At 48.0% G+C, this 7,682-nt stretch overlaps 1 long non-coding RNA gene across 2 annotated transcripts; it reads right to left on the bottom strand.

Moving 5' to 3' along the window:
- Positions 1–310: 310 nt before the first annotated feature.
- LOC108501202 lies at positions 311–5,048 on the bottom strand. Of its 2 annotated transcripts, none has more exons than XR_001876147.1 (3): positions 4,805–5,048; positions 607–804; positions 311–499 (listed from the first exon to the last, which is right to left on the bottom strand). It is a non-coding gene; the product is annotated as an uncharacterized LOC108501202 (long non-coding RNA). The 2 variants fall into 2 exon arrangements; XR_001876148.1 differs by having other exon boundaries at positions 611–804.
- Positions 5,049–7,682: the final 2,634 nt, after the last annotated feature.

Raw genomic sequence — 7,682 nt, 5'->3', positions numbered from 1 at the left:
TCTCTCCAGCTCAAGGCACAGACCTGTTGTTGATGTCTGTACCCAAAGAGAACATCCTTTCAGCCTTGGCTAGAGCTGACATGGCATTTGGCTGTTGGGGCTGTGCTTGGGGAAATGCCTGGTGTGTTTCCCCACGAGGTGGAGGAGATGGTGGCTGAGAGCATCCAGTGTTGTCTCAGGAATACCTGACCTTCAGCAAGGTCATCTGTGTTTCTGTGCGTCCATGTTTTCCAGCAATTACTGTGACATCAATATTTTCTAAAGTATATTGAAAGTGCTCGGAGATCAGCTAGGAAATAATATAGGCAGGTATATTTATGGTATTTTTGTTCAGAGAGACTGAACCACTCAGTCTGGCCTCTGGCTTGATGCAAACTTTCACACAGATCTTCCTATCTGGCTTCAATGTTATGCAGTGTTTCTTTTTGACTCGAAGTTTTGGTGGGGAGAGGAGTATCTGTGGGGTGAGAAGGATGTGTTTTCCAGGGTCCTGAGCTGTCTGTAAGATAGGGTAGAGAAAAACATGCTATTGCAAAACTAGCAAGGGGCATTTTTTTTTCATTTAAATAGCTTTAAAAATTATTTCTATAGGCCTGGAATCCTCACCCACCGAGTGCAGGACTGGGCTCAACATCAGATTCAATTCCTGATGAATCATTATTTCCACTACTTGTTTTTCATAATTGCTTTTGCTAATCCTCAGCTGCATTTGCATTTTCTTAGTGCTCACCATCCCCTTCATCCATGGGTACAAGTCATGAGGTGTCAACATCCTGCTTGTGTCCCTTGTGATGTTTGATGGAGCTGTAAACACAGGAGAAGATGATCTTTGGTGGGTGTAAATTATCAAAACTGTGCTGAGATGAGTGGATCTATAGCAACTTACACCAGCTGCAGGAATGCCCACAGGATATTTCTTTCCTGCTGGCTGGAACAGCAGAAAGCTGGTGGGGGAAATGGCCTTGTGTAAGTAAGATACACAGCTGAGCAATTCTCTCCTTCTTTGTTCTGGTCTGTTAAATTTTAGCTAAATAAAATCAATCTTTTGGGTTTCCATGCTGATTCCTGTATAGAGTCAGGTGTTTTACAAGCTCTGTACATCCTCTTGGACATACAACAGCCTGTTGAACTGGAACCCCAAGACAGATGCTCCCTGGCAGCACACAGGGACATGCTTCTGATGGAAAGGATTATCAGGTTAAATAAAGCTTAGCTGCTTAAAACATGCAAATAACCAGAAACATAGTTCATATCTGTAATTCTTACTTATTCTGTTACTGATTCCACTTGGGTTCCTTGCAGCTGGTTAAGGGATGGGAAGGCAGAGGGTTTGTTTGGATTCTGCTGCATTAACCCAATGGTGCTGTGTCAGAACAGTAAAGGCACCCAAGTCAAACCTTGTCATAATGAAAGGAAATGGTTCTTTTTTAACTTAAGCTGAATTTGCAAAACATCCTACCCCAATGTGTGCCACCAAAACGTTTCAAAATGGGGTCAGTCATAAACAACTTTATTTCATTCAGCTCTCCATGGAATAGGAGCAGAATGAAGGTCAGCAAAAATTACTGAATGGAAAAGCACAGGATCTTTTTAAATAGAAAAAGGAAGAAATTTCTCCTTCCCAGCTTTTCGGAAGGAATTGCAAACAATGGAGGTGAACGTAAAACCCAAGATCCAAACCCATCTCCTGAGTTACCTCCCCTGTGTAGGCTGGAGCTCCGCAGCCATCCGGCCTCGGGCCCTGCTCCGGCCAGCACCAGGCACATCACTTCCACTCTGTGTTCTGCAGCTGCATGTAGAGAATCATGGAGCCATTGAGGCTGGAAAAGACCTTTCTGTGTGTGTTTCTCCCCCGCTTTCTTTCATTCAGGAGCAACGTTGCCAGTGGGCAAACACTAATCCATCCTGACAGCTCTGCCCCTCTTCCTGCTTTGGTCTGGCAACCAGCAAACAGCTTGATTAAGGTCCCCAGGGCTTTATTAGTGCAGCTTGTTGCCTGCAAATTAATCAACAGGTTTCCTGTGTTTAACTCTTTGCTGGAGCTGGTTGGGAACATTCTGCACTGCTGTGGGCATTGAATCCAGTCTTTAGAACTGGCTTTTAAATACTACACAGGAGAAATAACCCCAAGTGGTATTAGTGGTTTCTTGGGGCAGAAGGTAAAGAGATCCCGTGGGCTCTGCAGGTACTACTCATCCGACTTCCCATCTCTAATAGCAGTTTTAGACTTTCACTTTATTTCTCTTGGCTGTTCACCTCCCCACTCCCCTTGTAAAATATCCATTATCCATGCAGAGGGCAGCCAGATGAAACCTGTACTTTGCTTAGCTATTTATAAGAAGTCAGATGTGCTCTGGCCCCTTGAAGTGGAAGAGCAAGCAGAAATGAGACCTCCTTGCTGTTTTAAGGTTTGTTCTGGAGCATGGGCAGAAGTTGCCAGTATGTTGTATTTTGCAGTGTTATCTCTCAGACTTGGGACTTGTCCTTTAATTGTTTGGTCTCACCATACCGGGAGGAAAAATAACTATGTAACTGCTGTCATTTACCTAAACTTCAATAATGAGCAGAAGATTTGGGGAGCACACACTGAGTTTTCAGGTGGCTGTGCAGATACCAGCATGGAGATGACTGATGTTGTACGATGTAATGGGTTGAACATTCTCCCATTATTTTGAAGAGCACAGGATTTCCAACTTCTTACTTGCACGTACACAGGGAAACCCAGCTCCTTTTCTTCATTTTCCATTTCTGTGCATGTTTTCTCATCTCCCAGTTGCTGGAGGCCCAGTCAGTGCATTATATCTATCTGCACATTCATGCCCATTAGCACTGTGTGTATCTGGTGGACAGACAGACACTGACTGTGCTCCCACATGAGCTCTGGGAGGCCAGCAGCACTCCGCACATGGAATTACGTTCGATCTGATCTGGACTTCACCCCACAATGAACAATGGTGAGAACAGGCTGAGCCACGTAGTTTGTATTGATTATTTTTAGCAACAATCAAAGATGGAAGAAGAATGTGCCTGTAGGTCGGTTGTCTCCCTCAGTGGGAGGAGAGCAGCCGGCAGAGGAGAGCTGCCCGGGCCACGCTCCGTGCACATTCCCCCAGGAAGGATGTGTTTCTGCAGTTTGCTCCAGTTGGACAAGAGCAGTGTGCAGTGGGGAATTTGCCAACCCTCTGCCTTCAGCAGCTGCCGAACATCTGCCTTCTGGATGACGTACAAAGTCTCACAACTTGATAATAATTTTCATGCCTGTTTTACTAGAAGGCTTTAAAGCGTCTTAGTGCTCGATTTCACTTTGTGAGCAGTTCATCCAGGTGTGAGCAGTTTTGTTGCACTCCATGTGCCAGTGGTGGGGGATGAGAGGCACCGAGAGCAGATGTGGACAAGCCAAGGGTCTGTGGAGGGAAGCTGTCCCTGTGCTTCTTCTAAGAACTCCTTTCTGATCCCTCCGTAAGCTCCTGATCCTCCTGGTGCTGTCTCAGAGCTGAGAGCTCTCACCCATCCAGGACACAGCCCTTTCCCTGGGGTGATAGGTGGTCTGTGCACTCCACTGTAGGGCTTTTCCTCCTGTCACCTTCTCTCTTCTTCTCTGACCAACCTTGGAGTGCCTTGCAGGGAGCTGATTGCTCAGTGCAGGTGCTGATCCTTCAGCCTTACTGGTGATGGCAATTCTGTGACAGCCAGAGGTGATAAAGGCAAAGCTGCTTCTTTGGGGGGGACAAACTGGGGAGCTGAAAACCTGTGATTTAGTGCTTTATGCATTTCTGGCCTCAAGACCCATCCATTCCCTGTGATTGCAGGAGGACTTGTAACAGCAGCAAGAAACCAAAAAGTTAAACCCTTCTGTTTGGTTCCTTTGCCTGTGGTCTGGCTCTGGCTCTTTTCTGCTTGCAATAACCAGTAAAGGTAACCCACGTGGGGTAGATCAAAAGGGCATTGCTTCCTGCCCCAGAGCAATGCAGAGGAATTTGCAGAGCCTGGGGATATGGAGAATGAGGCTCCAGATTTGGATCCTTGGCATCTGTGGGCGAAGCAGCGTGTAGTGAACAAGAGTCAAGCTTGTAGATACCTGTACCACCACTAAGAGCTCCCTGGCAGGAGGCTGAAACACCTACAGGAGCTGGAGTTCACCCATGATGCTGCCTAAGGATCTTCCCAGGTATCAGCACAAAAGCATGAGCAGAGAAAGCGCTTTCTCTGCTATTTAAAATGTTGTAACAGTTAACATGCTCTTATGAGGAGGTTCTTTGCAGTGGATAGAGGGAAAAGTGGCAGTTCTGAAGGGTGATTTTAAGACAAATGTCTTCTGGCCATTATAGTCTTGAGGATCAAGGCAGTCTTGGGAGAGAACTGAGAGGTTGGGTACCAGCAGAGCTGAAAAAAGTTGCTTTATGCAGGGGTCTTGTTCATAGAATTGTAGAATATCCTGAGTTGGAAGGGATCCACAGGGATCATCAAAGTCTAACTCCTGGCCCTGGAAAGGACATCCCAACAATTCCACCCTGTCCTTGAGAGCATTGTCCAAATACTGCTTGAGCTCTGTCAGGCTTGGGGCCGTGCCCACTGCCCTGGGGAGCCTGTTCAGTGCCCACCCAACCACCCTCTGGGGGAAGAACCTTTTCCTAATATCCAACCTAAACCTTCCCCTGACACAACTTCAACTTGTTAGCATGGTTCAGATGATCTTGCTGAGTCTGGCCTTTGCATCAGAGGCACAGCACTCAGTCTCCCATCACTGAAGGCTTTCCCTATAGGACAGGAGTTTCCACTTTTGCCCATCCCTCAGGATATTTACATTTCTCTGTCGATGAAGGTGCTCAGGTTCAATCTCCTGTCTCCATCCCCCTTTGCCAGCAGGGAATGTCAAAAAAACCCACTAGAAACCTGCAAGCGGTGGGGTTTGGGTGTGGGAAAGGAGACAAGACATCAGCTCAGTTTTCTGCGTCGTGCCAAGCGCAGCCGGCTGGGACACATCCCCCTGTCTCAGGTCTGTCACATCCCCAGCGCTCCTCTTGTAGTAACTGCTGGCCTTTGCGTGGCGTGTGACAGCGTGGTGGCAGCTGTGACGCATCCATCAGCCGTGCCTGGTGCCGAGCGTTCCTTCCTGTTGCCAGGCAAAGAGGGGTGACCTTTTCTGAGAGGAGGAGGAGATGGTGGGGAGAGCAATGGGTGGGTGGGAGGCAGTGGCAGCCTTGGATGGGGCTCCCAGGGCTGTGCTGTGCCCGGGGCTCAGGTCAGGGCTAGGTTTGGACACATGGAGTGAAGCTGACAGTCCCTCCCACTTTGCGTGGTGTCGTGGGCGCAGAAAGCCCCATCCCCACCTGCCTACCTGGATTGAGACGAAGCTTTCCCCAGAGGGCCCTGCCATCCCTGTGGGGTGCAATGCCCGAATTACGGGAGGAAGTATCAGGATGATGCTTGGTAAAAATGCTATTTATGGGCTGCTGCAGATCTGACTGTATTGCCTTTGGTGTAGGAAATTTCAGGGCACCACTGTGTCCCTCTGCCCTGCTCAGCCTGAGGTGAGGCACCGAGCAGCGACCACCGGCAGTGGGTGTTAGGGTCTTGTGCCCTGCCGTGTGACTTGTGCATAAAATTGTCCCACTGTCTGTACCAGAGGGGCTTTCCTGTGGCTCCAGCACCTGGACAGTGCTCTGTTCTGTGTGTGCAAATCCTGGAGTGAAACCCGGGGTCGCTTCACTAGAAAAAGAAAATCTTTTCCAGGTATTTGAGGTCAGCCTGACACGGGAAACAATTATGAGCCTCTCAGTCTGGATTGGTACAAATGGTACCATCAATCCACAGAGATGGAGCTCTGTGTGAAGGGGTGAGGTGGAACAGTACCAGACATAACCTGAAATGACTTAACAAGCTGCTCAAGTTTTTAAATGCATGTGTCATTTTTTTTTAATTTAAATTTCCTCTGACATTTCATAGGCTTCATCACTCAATGTGAAGCCAAGATCCATGTGAGTGTGTGCGGTAGGATTGTTTTTAAATTTTATTTTAAATACAGATGTCTGGAATAACTTTTTTGCACACACTGTAGGAGTGTAAAGGTTTCTAAGCAACATCATTTCATGCTGTTTGCATTAGAGAATGTAAAACAGGATTCCTTTTTTTAAAAGTCTCTGCAGTGCAGGCATAATTACAGGATCCCATTATGCAGCATTGTGTCTACGGTGAAGCCTGCCCTAATGGAATATTCTGCCTTTGCTGAAGTCTTACCTGCTTTTTACCAAGGCACTTAAGGACTTAATTAGCGTCATTATAGACTGCCACCCCCTTCCTCAGCCCTGTGCATGAAGGGATAATGATCTGTCCAAGCTAGCATGCATTCGCTTCCCATGGTTAACAGCACCACATGGAGGGAGTGTTTCGTAGCTCGCTGCTGCTATCTTGAATTGAACATGGAGGAGGAGGGGGGGAAAAATGAAAGCGTTTCCTAGGAGCAATAAATATACTCTGTGTTTACTTGGCCTGGTCTTAGCCATGGAGCTGGGATGGTGTTTGTCACTGGGAGATCCCTGGGGAGCTCCTCTATCTAAAGCCTCACAATGTGCTGCCGACTGTGGCACAGAGCGGTGCCAGCTGCCTTTGTGCTCAGCCCTGCAGGTGTGGGCTGCAGAGCACCCACATGCACTCCATCCTTCAAAAGAGTCCCCAGGAAACAGCAGGAGCCACGTGGATGCAGCAAGCCTTCCTATGATTTGGGATCCACAATGTGGATGTGCTACGTGTGGGCAGCATCTTCCACTGACCTGTGTATACATCCGTGCATATGTGCCCGTATGTACATGTGTAAATAGAATGAATGGAATGGTTGGTTTGGGTTGGAAGGTACCTTGAAGACCATCTATTTCCAACCCCCTGCCCTGGGCAGGGACACCTTCCACTAGACCAGGTTGCTCCAAGCCCTGTCCAACCTGACCCTGAACACTTCCAGGGATGGGGCAGCTACAGCTTCTCCAGGCAACCTGTGCCAGGGCCTCACCACCCTCACTGGGAGGAATTTATTCCATATTCTAAACTAGTTCCTGCCTGTTGCTCTTGCTGGGCAGTAGGTGCTGGAATTGCTCTGAAAGATGTGTTCAATGGGTTGGTGTGACGGGAGGTGTGGGGCTGGAGGGCACTGGTCTGATGCTGAGGGAAGCTGGAGAGGATCATCCTGCTGCTACATGACAGCATCTACAAAGCTCCTATCAGCTGGATGGTCAGTTTTGATCCCTAGTGCTTTGATGCTAAACAACATTTGCACTGAGCCGCCCAATGGAGTTTTATAAACATCTGGGGGCTTTTTGCATTTTACGAGATGAAGAGTGTTGGCTTTTGTACCAGAGACGGGGCCAAAGGAGTTTTTATTGCTGGTTAGGTAACTTCTCTGGCATGTTGCATTGGGAGCTCTAGACATTATTAATGAGGTGTGTGAGTGCTATGGTGCATGTGTTGTTTTGTGTAATGGCTGTTGCTGCTGAGCCCTGTGCCAGGATGTGTCCATAGTGTTTTCCTACAGGTGTACAACTCTCAGCCCCCTTCACCTCTTGTGTCCTTCCTACCCAACCTGCTTCAGGGTTAGTGCTCCCCAGCAAGTTTCCTCTGGAGTTTTGCTAACATCTTGTAGGGAAGAAATCTACCCATAACCTCTGCTCTTTGTAGTTCTTGGGTCAGGTGGG

This window comes from Lepidothrix coronata, unplaced genomic scaffold, assembly GCF_001604755.1.
Source record: "Lepidothrix coronata isolate B3197 unplaced genomic scaffold, Lepidothrix_coronata-1.0 Scaffold100, whole genome shotgun sequence".
Taxonomy (NCBI): Eukaryota; Metazoa; Chordata; class Aves; order Passeriformes; family Pipridae; genus Lepidothrix; species Lepidothrix coronata.
Note: the sequence above shows the minus strand (reverse complement) of the source record. Positions and strands in the feature narration are given on the sequence as shown.